Source organism: Bufo gargarizans, chromosome 1, assembly GCF_014858855.1.
Source record: "Bufo gargarizans isolate SCDJY-AF-19 chromosome 1, ASM1485885v1, whole genome shotgun sequence".
Taxonomy (NCBI): Eukaryota; Metazoa; Chordata; class Amphibia; order Anura; family Bufonidae; genus Bufo; species Bufo gargarizans.
In genome coordinates, this window is record NC_058080.1 from 359,772,543 (window position 1) to 359,785,238 (window position 12,696).

A 12,696-nucleotide genomic window follows, 5' to 3' on the forward strand; every position below is an offset into this window, starting at 1 on the left:
CTCTCAGATCTCAATTATCCGCCTGCCTCTTGTATAAGCACAAATTAAGACTCAAACGGACACAGGCCTCTTTCTATTATCAAGATAACAAAGCAGGTAAACTGTTAGCTAACCATTTAAAACGAAGAGTAGCCAAATCTAAGATCCCCTTTCTCTGGGACTCATCATCCGGGAGAAAACTAACATCCCCAACAGACATAGCAGACGCCTTTGGGGATTTCTATGCCTCCCTCTATAACCTGTCCCCAAACAAGGTGGTCACACCACCACAACCAGAACAAATTGATGCATTCTTGGACAGATTAGGTCTCTCACAGTTGACCACTGCCCAATTACAAACCCTCAATGCCCCCCTGACCGTTGAAGAACTCCACGCCATTGTTAAAAAATTGCCCCCAAATAAAGCCCCAGGTCCAGGATGGTCTATCCAATTCCTATTATAAAGCGTTCTTTGACCAGCTCTCCAGCTACATGCTACAATCCTTTAGATCTGCCAGAGAAACGGGTTCATTCCCCAGAGAAATGCTTGAAGCTTTAATAGTGACCATTCCCAAACCCAATAAGCCGACAGATGACCCAAAACATTTCCGCCCCATATCCCTTCTAAACACGGATATAAAGATATTTGCCAGAATTTTATCAACTAGACTAGTTCCCCTAATCCCCTCGCTAATACACTCCGACCAGGTCGGCTTTGTTAAAGGCCCGCAAATTCAGGAAAACTCTAGAAGGGTTTTAAACATACTCTCATATATTCAGAGAAAGAAAACCCCAGCGCTTTTTGTGACGCTGGACGCTGAAAAAGCGTTCGACCGCATCTGCTGGTCTTTTTCCTTCGCGGTTCTCTCTAAGATGGGAATAAGTGGCCCTGTACTAACCTCTATCCAAGCACTCTATGCAGATCCTTCCGCCAGAGTATGGGTAAATGGGTCCCTGTCCAAATCATTTGCCATATCCAACGGGACCAGACAGGGATGCCCCTTTTCCCCTCTCATATTTATCTTATCTATTGAACCCCTTGCCCAAGCCTTGCGTTTAGACAGTAAAGTGTCGGGGGTCCAGATAGCTGATCGCACCCACACTCTGTGCCTATACGCAGATGACGTGATACTCACTCTCACTGACCCTTCATCCTCTCTATCCTCGGCCCTAGACATTATCGCCCAATTTGGCCAACTATCATATTACAACCTGAATTCATCTAAATCCCAGGCCATGCCCCTAAACCTTGTCCCCTCAACAATTAAACCCCTCAAAGAAAAATTCATGTTAGATTGGCAATCTGACCAAATTCAATATTTAGGCATTAACCTCACCTCCTCAATCCATAAGCTATATCTAGCCAATTATGCTGCACTGTGGTTTTAGGTTCTAATCGAACAGCCCTGCCAGAGCCCAGAAGACTGCCTGAATGTGCAGGACCACCTGGCCCATTTGTAATTATGGCTGATGAAGTGTTTGCATTGTCACCCTACGTGATGCGGTCATTAGCAAGATGAAGTTTGGATGACAGGAAGCTGATCTTCAAATATTGGTTGACTCGTGTCCGTCAGTATGTGGAGTAAACATTTGAAATACTTTCCAACAAGTCGAGGGTGTTCATGTCGTCCATACAGATGGATCTGGAGAATGTTACCCTAGTGAGTCAAGCATGCATCCTTCTACACAACTTCATGATTTAATCTTTGATGCTGACCTAGACCTAGATCCAACCTCATCAACTGTCAGTCTGGACCAGACTATGGAAGATTTGGGGCATCAGGACTGGCTGTTTGGGAATTCTATGCTGACTACTTCAGCAGCCTAGAGGGAGCATTGCCGTGGCAGATGGATGCTATTTGTGACAGATGCAGATTTGATCTGGACTCTGGACACTTTAGCTTCCCAGTTTTTCTAGTTAGTTTTTCAGTTCTTGTTAGTTACTGTAGGGTCTCACAAGAGAATGAGCCTTTACATGGGCTTGTGAGCTGGGTTATTTGCTGACCAAATTCCACCTCTAATCGGATATTTAGAATTGATTGTGTGCAAACCTTGAACTTGTGTTTTATCATTATGATAAATTTGAATTTGGCTTTAAATACCCTCTATTACCTCATTACAATCAGCACTTGTAAACCATTTTTTTAGGTTTTAAAAATTGTAAAATCATGGTTTTTAAAGGTGTTGTGTAATCTGAGATATTGGAAGCATATTGCTATGTTATATCACCAAAGGTAGAGATGCGGATACTACATCAGGAAGCTCATACCTGTATCTATAAAGGGTCTTTGCATGCAAAGGTGAGTACAATGTGCATGCATGGTCACCTCTATGAGACTTCTGGAAATATCAAACATTGCTTTATCAACCATTTTTAGGACAACCATAGAAGCAAAGGTAGATCAGGCTGCGCATGTGCGTTTCACTCTCATGGTGGCCCAAGTCACATAGTCATTAACCTAAAATAAATAAAATTAATCCACAGACACCTTTTATTGTGGAATTATATGGCCGTGATGTTTATTAAGGATAACCTAATACATAATACATAAATTAGCATAAATTAATTAAAATTCATCAAATAAATAAAAACAACTCTTTAAATTTCAGAACACATAACCACCGGTCCACCCAGCATCCACCTGGGTGACAAACTCCCACTAATAAACATTGCAACAGATAAAATAAGGGAGGCTGGGTAGGGCACTGATCCCAGGTCTTCTTTCTTCTTACAGGCACAAACCCCAGCGAGCACTCCATTATAAAAGGGAAATTTTCCTGCCATTCACCTTCTGAACCAATGAAGATTACAGATTTTTCCCGCCTCAAAACTAGACAAAACCACTCATGCCAAGCACAGTTGACCCCAAGATGACCAAGCTGGTAAGTACCACTGCAACACAAGAGGTGGGAGCAAACAAAAGAGGGGGAGTCAAAGCACAATACTACATAGAAATTAAAGGCATATGGAGCGGACTATGTTTTGTAATATTAAAATGACAGTAACTTGGCCAATTTGCTATGGGGGCCCAAGTCACTAACGATTGTCATTAACCAAAAATATATAAATAAATAAATAAGGGGGCGGAGCTAACCAATGGCCGGGTAAGACGCGTTTTACCTCGGCTCCCGACCGACTCCAACTTCACCGACCCACAGGACACTCTCCGCTGTGTTGATCCCATGACAGGTCGCAGGGGGAGACCCTCATCGACGCCCGCTCCGACACGCCGCAAAACGGGAGCGATTTCCCGCTTTTTCGCCGCCTCCAGCCAGGCGGACGCGGGCAGAGAAGGAGACGACTCCTCCAAGATGGCGCCTAAGAAGGTCAGAGCCGCATCCCCATTACAACATGAGGACTCGGGCCCGCTGATATCAGAGTCGCAGCAGCAGATGAGGGGCACACTTACCGGCTCACCGGCGTCCTATGCGGCAGCAGCAAGCTCCGGCTCGTCGGCGGCTTCATCCCCACCATACACAGGGTCGCCCTCAGCAGCACCTCAGGGACATTCCCCTAGAAGCAGAAGCTCTCAGGCCACGCTTCTTGATACAGGGGCATCCATGTCGCCACAAAGAGATGATGAGGACTGGGACTGGAAGGTCCACCTCAAATCCCTCCCCACCAGGCATGAAATAGATGCCTTATTTTCCAGGCTGGAAACATCTCATAAAAGAGACATTAAAGGCCTTGCAGCACGACTTGAAGCAGGTGGGTCAGAGGGTGGAGGAGGCTGAGTCCCTGCAGGATCAAGTACTTGGAGTCCTAGACTCACATCAGCAAGTCATCCAGACACACTCTGCTCAGATCCAAGATATTATTACACATCTGGACGACATTGAAAATAGAAATAGGAGGAACAACCTGCGCATTAGAGGCCTCCCTGAAGATATTTTACCACAAGATCTTGAGAAATGGGCCATTTCATTCTTCAATGCTTTGCTCTCCAGAGATCCAGGACAAGCTCTTGAAATAGATCGCATACACAGAGCCCTTGGTCCCAAATTAAGTGATCCCAACCGCCCCAGGGATGTCATATGCCGTATACATTTCTTTAAAGATAAAGAAGCCATCTTGAAAGCTGCCAGATCAGCGGGCAAGATCATGCATGCTGACAAAGAAGTCATCATTTTACAGGATCTAGCTAGACGCACCTTACAGCTACGCAAAGCGCTGAAACCGCTTTTGACAGCGCTCAAAGCCAAGGACATTCCGTACAGATGGGGGTACCCATTTCAATTGTATGCCTCTAAAGAAGGAAGGTCGGCTGTATTCAGATCCCCTGAAGACCTCTCTAATCTCTGTGCAACCTTTGATATCCCGCCTCTGGAGTTGCCGGACTGGCCTAGCATGAGGCAACCCATCCCGATCCCACAGAGGGAAAGATGGCAGATGATCTCACCCAAGCAGAAGAGAGCGCCTAGACGTGGGCCTGATCCTGATGAGTGACTGTTGGGGTGTTCTTGCTCACTTTCTTGAGGGATTTACATCCTCCTGTTATCTTCATTGTTCTATAATGTTATAGACGTTATATGCATACTATTTTCGGGTCTTCTAGACTTTCATTCACACCTGTCCTGTTTCTTTCAGCAAATGTTATGCTTGCGTTATTGTAAGTTGGAGTCCAGTAAGGAGACGGTCGGTCCTTGCTTTCTCCCTACCTCACTTAGGGATCGCGGCGTGGTTCGCTGCGAACGACCCTCCTTATGTGTCCCTCCCTCTACCGCTACTGTATTTCTGATGGTACTGAAAGGTTCTGACAGATTGTGCATGCCTTCCTCTAATGTCACTCACAATGGCTCCCATATCGTTTTGCACTTTTAATGTTAGGGGTTTCAATAAACCCGAGAAGCGTAGCCAGATTTTATACAGCCTCCATAAAAAAAGAGTTATGATTGCTATGATTCAGGAAACTCATTTTAAAACAGGTGCCGTTCCCCGCTATTCCAATCGTTATTACCAGACTTGGTTCCATGGTCCTAATCCCACCAGCAGATCGGGAGGGGTTTCTATAGGGCTCCACAAATCGTTTAGCCATACTGTCTTGTCTTCTGAGATAGATTTGAAAGGCAGGTTTCTCTTCATTAAGCTCTCTGTGGATCACTCTGTTATAACTGTGGCTAATGTCTATTTTCCTAACCAGGGACAGACGACATTCGGATCCAAGATTTTGAAAAAATTATCCAAGTTTGCAGATGGATCTCCGATCATACTTGGAGGCGATTTCAATCTAGTGATGGACCCAAGATTAGATGCCTCATCTGGTAAGTCCTCGATCTCCCCGAGTTCCTTGCGCAGATTCAAATCTGAGCTCATGGCACTTCGCTTGGTAGATTTGTGGCGCATTCTGCATCCAGGTGTCAGGGATTATAGCTTCCACTCCCCAATCCATAACAGTTATGGTAGACTTGACCATATCTTTATATCTCAACAACTGCTGGACTCTGGGCCTAAATGCTCTATTGACACTCGCCTGTGGTCTGATCATGCTCCGGTGTGTGGCGTTATTTCTTCCCGACCTTCCTGCCCCCGGCCCTTGTCATGGAGACTGAATGACAATCTGCTGTCGGATACAGCCTGCTTAGCAGACATCCGGAAGGCTATTGCTGACTTTACCACGGACCATCTGTCGGATTTGACAGCCCCCCCTATTAAATGGGAGGCCCTCAAATGCGTGCTTAGGGGGGTGTTTATCTCACATGGTTCCAGATTAAAAAAAGAACGCTCCCACAAATTGAGGTCTCTTTTATCTGATCTGGCCATGAAAGAAAACTTGAATAAGAATGCCCCTTCTGATATTCTAAAATCAGACATTTCTTTAGTTCAGCATCAAATACTGCAGATACTCGACCAGAAATCTCTTTGTTTTAGAGATAAAGTTAGACACGGGTTTTTTGAATATGGTAATAAATGTGGTAGCTGGCTAGCTAGGGCCTTGCATCCCCGAACTGCTCTGACTCACGTCCCCTCAATTAACACGGTTGCAGGAGGGTCCGTGCATAATCCAGTAGATATCACCGCTGAATTTCAATCCTTTTATGCGTCCCTATATAATCTCCCATCGTCTACTCTCCCGCAGGAATCCCTTGGTGATGTAACCCGTGAGTACCTAACTCAATTTGGCCCCACCCCCATACCGGGTGAAGATGCGGCCACGTTGGAAGATGATTTTACCCTATCGGAACTAGAATCAGTGATCAAGAATCTGAAGAATGGGAAATCCCCAGGTCCTGACGGGCTGACCTCTCGATTTTATAAAATCCTTCGAGAAGATCTCACACCCTTAATGGTTGGAACCTTTAATTCCATCTCACCGGATTGTCCATTTACTAGGCAAGCCCTCCAGGCTCATATCACGGTTATCCCAAAACCAGGCAGGGACCCAGCTTCATGTTCTAATTATAGGCCTATTTCCTTGCTCAATGTGGATCTCAAAATGTATGCCAAGCTTTTGGCGCTGAGAATCCATCCTCACATTCCCGGCTGTATCCACAAGGAGCAAGTGGGATTTGTACCAAGACGGGAAGCCCGGGATAATACACTTAAAACGTTAGGTCTGATAGCGAGGGCACAACACACTAAAATTCCGCTATGCCTTCTAGCTGTAGACGCTGAGAAGGCGTTTGATAGGGTGAGCTGGCGGTTCTTAGAGGAAACCCTGCGCCACATTGGTTTGGGAGACAAAATGATCTATAGGATATTAGCTCTTTACTCCTCCCCTTCAGCCTGTGTTCGTGTTAATGGCCTTCTGTCTGCCCCTTTTGAGATCCGGAATGGAACACGTCAAGGATGTCCCTTGTCGCCCTTTTTATACACTCTTGTGATGGAGTCCCTTGCTAATGCTCTTCGGGCAAATCCTTCCATTTCGGGTCTCAAACTTGGTAGTACGGAACACAAACTCTCCCTGTTCGCAGACGATTTGCTTATTTACTTAACTTCTCCTAGGATTGGCCTGCCTTCGATTCTCTGTGAATTTGATCTCTTTGGACGCCTTAGCAACTTTAAAGTTAATGTACAGAAATCTGAGGTCTTAAATATAAACATACCCCAACGGGAGGTCGACTCTTTAAAAGACTCTTTCTCCTTTAAGTGGACCACTCAACACATCAAATACTTAGGAGTTCACATCCCAGCAAACTTGGCACATGTTTTTAAACTTAACTATTTACCCTTGCTTAGGGCTATTGAATCCAGTTTCCATAAATGGACTTCACTCCAGATCTCTTGGTTCGGGAGGATTAATGTGGTTAAAATGGACATTTTACCGCGCCTCCTTTATTTGTTCCAGACGATCCCATGTAAAATCCCTTTAACCTATTTTGCTAAAATCAAGAGAATGGTATCGGTTTTTATATGGAGAGCACCCAGGGCTAGACTTAGCTACAGTTTGATGTCCCGCTCTAAGGCTATGGGAGGTACGGGACTACCAGATTTTATTTCATACTATAGAGCGACGATCATGAATTGTGTGCTTGATTTGTGTCACAATCGCTCTACCAAACTATGGGTGGATATTGAACATGAAATGGCACCACATTTGGCTACTGGAATTTTTTGGTTGTCCCCTACCTCCTTGGGCTTATTACCTAACTCACAATCCCCGATGCTTTTATACACCCTGGCTAGGCTTTGGGCTAAATTTGCGGTCAAACTTAGCCTTATACGCTCTCCTGGTCCTCTCACGACACTCACGGGTCATGCGGATCTCCCCACAGGTTTGTGTCAGCTCCCAGCTCTGGGCGACCGGAATAGACATCCGATCAAATTGATAGATGTTTTTAAACAGAATGGTCTGCTCCCCTTGGATGACCTCTCACACATTATACCTGCGGGCCCTGGACGCTGGCTCCTTTCAGTTGCGAAGCTTTATTAAGTCCCTGATACCTGGATTGCAGTCATGTCCTCCACTGACTGAATTTGAAAAGATGTGCACGGCGAGGTCTGCTCCTGATCATGCTATATCTTTACTGTATGCCATGTTGAACTCTGGGGAGAGAGAGGATTCCTCCATAGACACTCAAGGGACTAAACTCAAATTCATGTATGATTGGGAATCGGAACTGGGGTCTACCTTCTCTACAGACCAATGGTCTAGATCACTTATGTTCACTCATAAATTAACTGTGTCCTGTAATTTACAGGAACTTAATTATAAAATCCTTACAAGATGGTATAGGACCCCAGTGCGATTACACAAATTTTATCCTCAGGTTCCTGATACGTGCTGGCGGTGTCTTAATGCGCGGGGTTCCATGACACATATTTGGTGGGATTGTCCAGGTGTGGCTCCCCTGTGGCAGGAGATCTTTGACTTATATAATTTCTTATACAAAGCTACTATTATACCCTCTCCTGCTTTAGCTCTTTTGTCCATGTTCTCAGGGCGGATTTCGCAGGTCAAAAAGGGCGCCCTTCGATTCTTTATATTAGCTATGAGACAGATAATTCCCCGTCAATGGAGGTCCCCAGAGAGTCTTTTGAGAGTGACCTGGTCCAGGGCTCTGGACTCACTAGTCCGTATGGCTGAGTTGGGCGCTGTGGATTCGGGATCTGCTTCGGCCTTCTGGGGGACTTGGGACCCATGGAACCAGTTTCGCTCATCCACATCGTTTCATGACTGGCTGACGACGGGTGTTATACCGGGTAACGGCTCTTAAATACTATATTAAGCAGAACCTCTCTATTTTACACACCCCCTTCCCTTCTTCCTTCTGTTTATGTCTTGTCTTGGTCCGTCATGTCTTGTGATGTCTCTCCCTGTCTTATGTGGTTACGGGTCTGAAATTTGGAGTACATATGAGGTGTGTGCTCTTGGATTCATGTCCAGAAGCCATCACGGGCTTGTTATTTGAAATAAGGGCTCTGTAACGTTAACTTTAGAATATATCATTGCCTCAGATCTATCTGTGTGAACAGTTTATGACCTTTGTAATGTTCATGTATACATATTGGATATATATGTACATTTTTTATTTGTACGCTTAATAAAATAATGATTGAACCATAAATAAATAAATACACAGGCAGCTTTAATTGTGGAATTATATGGCCTTGATGTTTATTAAGGATAACCTATAATAAATACATAAATTAGCATAATAAATAAATTAGTATAAATTAACCACTTCAGCCCCGCTAGCTGAAACCCCCTTCATAACCAGAGCACTTTTTACACTTCGGCACTACACTCCTTTCACCGTTTATCGCTCGGTCATGCAACTTACCACCCAAATGAATTTTACCTCCTTTTCTTCTCACTAATGGAGCTTTCATTTGGTGGTATTTTATTGCTGTTGACATTTTTACTTTTTTTGTTATTAATCAAAATGTAACGATTTTTTTGCAAAAAAATGAAATTTTTCACTTTCAGCTGTAAAATTTTGCAAAAAAAACGACATCCATATATAAATTTTTCGCCAAATTTATTGTTCTACATGTCTTTGATTAAAAAAAATGTTTGGGTAAAAGTTATAGCATTTACAAACTATGGTACAAAAATGTGAATTTCCGCTTTTTGAAACAGCTCTGACTTTCTGAGCACCTGTCATGATTCCTGAGGTTCTACAATGCCCAGACAGTAGAAAACCCCCACAAATGACCCCACTTCGGAAAGTAGACACCCTAAGGTATTCGCTGATGGGCATAGTGAGTTCATAGAACTTTTTATTTTTTGTCACAAGTTAGCGGAAAATGATGATGATTTTTTTTTTTTTTTTTTTTTCTTACAAAGTCTCATATTCCACTAACTTGCGACAAAAAATAAAAAATTCTAGGAACTCACCATGCCCCTCACAGAATACCTTGGGGTGTTTTCTTTCCAAAATGGGGTCACTTGTGGGGTAGTTATACTGCCCTGGCAATTTAGGGGCCCAAATGTGTGAGAAGAACTTTGCAATCAAAATGTGTAAAAAATGACCGGTGAAATCCGAAAGGTGCACTTTGAAATATGTGCCCCTTTGCCCACCTTGGCATCAAAAAAGTGTCACACATCTGGTATCGCCGTACTCAGGAGAAGTTGGGGAATGTGTTTTGGGGTGTCATTTTACATATACCCATGCTGGGTGAGAGAAATATCTTGGCAAAAGACAACTTTTCCCATTTTTTTATACAAAGTTGGCATTTGACCAAGATATTTTTCTCACCCAGCATGGGTATATGTAAAATGACACCCCAAAACACATTCCCCAACTTCTCCTGAGTACGGCAATACCAGATGTGTCACACTTTTTTGCTGCCAAGGTGGGCAAAGGGGCACATATTCCAAAGTGCACCTTTCAGATTTTGCAGGCCATTTTTTACACATTTTGATTGCAAGGTACTTCTCACACATTTGGGCCCCTAAATTGCCAGGGCAGTATAACTACCCCACAAGTGACCCCATTTTGGAAAGAAGACACCCCAAGGTATTCCGTGAGGGGCATAGCGAGTTCCTAGAATTTATTTATTTTTGTCACAAGTTAGCGGAAAATGATGATTTTTTTTTTTCTCTTTTTTCCTTACAAGGTCTCATATTCCACTAACTTGCGACAAAAAATAAAAAATTCTAGGAACTCGCCATGCCCCTCACGGAATACCTTGGGGTGTCTTCTTTCCAAAATGGGGTCACTTGTGGCGTAGTTATACTGCCCTGGCAATTTAGGGGCCCATATGTGTGAGAAGTACTTTGCAATCAAAATCTGAAAAAAATGACCGGTGAAATCCGAAAGGTGCACTTTGGAATATGTGCCCCTTTGCCCGCCTTGGCATCAAAAAAGTGTGACACATCTGGTATCGCCGTACTCAGGAGAAGTTGGGGAATGTGTTTTGGGGTGTCATTTTACATATACCCATGCTGGGTGAGAGAAATATCTTGGCAAAAGACAACTTTTCCCATTTTTTTTATACAAAGTTGGCATTTGACCAAGATATTTTTCTCACCCAGCATGGGTATATGTAAAATGACACCCCAAAACACATTCCCCAACTTCTCCTGAGTACGGCGATACCAGATGTGTCACACTTTTTTGCAGCCTAGATGCGCAAAGGTGCCCAAATTCCTTTTAGGAGGGCATTTTTAGACATTTGGATCCCAGGCTTCTTCTCACGCTTTAGGGCCCCTAAAAAGCCAGGGCAGTATAAATACCCCACATGTGACCCCACTTTGGAAAGAAGACACCCCAAGGTATCCAATGAGGGGCCTGGCAAGTTCATATAATTTTTTTTTTTTCGCATAAGTTAGCGGAAATTGATTATTTTTTTTTTTCTCACAAAGTCTCACTTTCCGCTAACTTAGGACAAAAAATTAAATCTTTCATGGACTCAATATGCCCCTCAGCAAATACCTTGGGGTGTCTTCTTTCCAAAATGGGGTCAGTTGTGGGGTGTTTGTACTGCCCTGGCATTTGAGGGTCTCCGCAATCATTACATGTATGGCCAGCATTAGGAGTTTCTGCTATTCTCCTTATATTGAGCATACAGGTAATTAGATTTTTTTTTCCGTTCAGCCTCTGGGCTGAAAGAAGAAAATGAACGGCACAGATTTCTTCATTCGCATCGATCAATGTGGATGAAAAAATCTCTGCCAAAAAAAAAAAAATGGAGGGGAAAGGCGTCTGCCAGGACATAGGAGCTCCGCCCTACATCCATACCCACTTAGCTCATATGCCCTGGATAACCAGATTTCTCCATTCACATCAATCGATGTGGATGAATAAATCATTGCCGGGATTTTATTAAATTTTTTTTATATATATATATATATACAAAGTGTTTGCCAAAGCATAGGAACGCCGCCTCCTCCTCAGCTCGTATGCCTCGGCAAACATATCTGTTACTGCAGAGGAGAAAATCCCGTCTTGCAGCGCCGCATACACCGACTTGCGTGTAATCTGACAGCAGCGCAATGCTTCTGTCAGAATGCACATCGGTGCTGCAGCTGGTCGATCGGTTGGTCCACCTGGAAGGTAAAAAGACAAAAGAAAAAAACAGGCCGCAACGCAATAATTTTATTAACTTTGCAACAGAACATGTAACTTTAACTTTTTAACTGAACATTAACCTTTTTGCTTACTGGTGTTTTTTTTACCTTTATAGAACAAACCTCTCCTTCCCCATGGGTCAATGTGCAAAGCGCAAATCGCCCAAAGATGTGGCGAAGTGCGTTATGCACTTTGTCCCATGTGAAAGGAGACGTTTGCAGCAGCAGTGAGTGAATGGGCCCTAATAGCCCTGTGTGCCTATCCTGGTGAGATGATCCCTATGCTAATAGTGTACCTGTGAGTGGTACTTCCGGAAACACTCTCCAAAGCATAGGGCAGGGTGGTCAGGACAGTCAGGACAGAAATAGCGGGTGTCACGCCTTATTCCACTCCTGCTACAGACACGACATCTTTTTCGGGGTGACGGTTGGGTTGAGGTACCAGGAACGACATTGGGGAAATGTCGCTCGTGTAGACGGCTAACTACACTGGTGGATGGGGCCACGGAACCTCCTGGGTACAGGAGGTTCTCGAAGATCTCTTCCTGAAATTTGAGGAAGGATCTAGTTCTCCCAGCCTTACTGTAGAGAACAAAACTATTGTACAGAGCCAATTGAATTAAATATACAGACACCTTCTTATACCAGCGTCTGGTTCTGCAGGAAACTAAATACGGAGACAACATCTGGTCATTGAAGTCCACCCCTCCCATGTGGAGGTTATAGTCGTGGACTGAGAGGGGCTTTTCAATGACACGGGTTG